Genomic DNA, 1,916 nt, shown 5'->3' with positions numbered 1-1,916 from the left:
AGCAAATAAATATAACTGTTATTTCCAAAATATTCTGAACTATACCTTTTAAGGTAGAATAAAGAGCCTCCACTATAGGTTGCACCATTAAAAAGTTAGTACCAAATAAACAAAAGTTAAAACTGTGATATAGCTTTGGAAAGTAATTACATATATTGATTAATTAATGCAATTATTTTGTTTTTTTGAGCACCGAGCCAGCGCTGCCAGACTCCTGGGACTTAGTGGTATAATTGAGGAAAAAGCAGATCGAATCTTTTTTTATCAGCATTTAAACTGTTATAATTGTTTTGAGAAATGGGCTGACGGTGTGGGGCAGCTTCTATAACCAGATCACAGATGTGTGTGGTAGTTTCTCTTTGGCAGGTATAAGACTATGTGGCCTGCATATTAACCGCTGAGCCAGTGAATAACAGCATATTTTGTTTGTCCATAATGAATGTCAGTGGATCTGTGTGCAGCCTCAGCACACCTTCACCCTAACATAGTTCTGTTTTCTCAGCGGAGCAGCTTCTCTAATTATAATGATTGTTACCCAGTTTAATTGGCTGTGCCAGCAGTCTCAGGAGTCGCAGGATGCTCACAGAGGTAATTGCATATGAGCAAGAGAGAGAGTGAGTTGATGATGAACCCTCACAAAACTTACCCAAAACCTGCACTACACAGGCAGAATAATGGGCTTCCTATCTTTTTTCAATTACAGACTTACATGGGGATGGTAATGAAGAATTAGTGCAGAATCCAAAAAGGTGTTCGCCACAGGAAAGTCATAAACAGGAAAAAGTTGTCCGACTCCACAGGGAACAGTTTTAATTATGTTTCTTACTATTTTGCTCTGTGCAATTTTTGTTGTAATATTTGGATTCATCTTAAATGCATCGCACATCTGTGAGCCAAAAGTAAATTTCAAAACACACAATTTGAATCAGCTGTGATCAGTGACAAGTTTTTAAACACAGGGACTAACAACCTTTTTTTTCTGGTGATGTTACATCAGTCATAACTGTGAATGCAGCAGTCATACAGATCTACATGTTTTCCATGATCAGCTGGAAATGGACTGTTATTGATCTTTAAAGAAAACTCTTTCAGTACTCAAGTACTGTACTTAAGTGCAAGTTTGAGGTGGTTGAGTATTTTCCATGTATTGTACTTTATACTTCCCTATGTTTAAGAAAGAAATATTGTACTTCAGATTTATTAGAAAGCAATGGTTACCAGTAACAAGTTTTTATATGTAAAAGATAAGATCATCCTAAAAATTAGAGCTGCATCTAACATTGTTTTCCTTGTCAATTAATCTATTTAAATTAATAAAAATAATCATTCGGCCTGTTAAATTTCAAAGTGACATCACCAAATGTCAAAACCCAAAGATATTCAGTTTAAAGTGATGTAAACCAGAGAACAGCAGCATAATCTTATATTATCTACTGGTGTTTTTTAATTGTTTTAAAAATATTCTCACGCTGCAGTCACATCATTAGTTTTGAGGTACTTGATCAAAAATACTATATTTGACTTCTTCAGTTACTATGAGAGCAAGTGTTTTCCACCACCACTGAAGAAATTAAAGTTTGAGTTGTAGCTCTCAGATTTCTCTGTGGTGCTTTTAAATTCTTTTCCACAACTTAGATTTGCTTTCAACTGATCCATCACTGTGACAATCTCTCCCCAGTGCAAACCATCTGGAAAACAACACTGATGGAATAGAGATGTGATGTGCTGTTGTGGACCAAAGCCGAGGACTGCTGGCAGTGTTTTTAGATGCACTTAAATGAACTGCAAGGGAGCCAACAACAGCTGAGAGGTAAACACACACATCATAATGTTAGAGCAAGCTGCTGGCTTTCATAAGTAGAAGTAAACATTGCCTTTGGATTTTTTTGGGGAAAATTATTTTCAAGAAACACAAG

This window comes from Seriola aureovittata, chromosome 17 (assembly GCF_021018895.1).
Source record: "Seriola aureovittata isolate HTS-2021-v1 ecotype China chromosome 17, ASM2101889v1, whole genome shotgun sequence".
Taxonomy (NCBI): domain Eukaryota; kingdom Metazoa; phylum Chordata; class Actinopteri; order Carangiformes; family Carangidae; genus Seriola; species Seriola aureovittata.
This window is presented reverse-complemented; position numbering follows the sequence as displayed.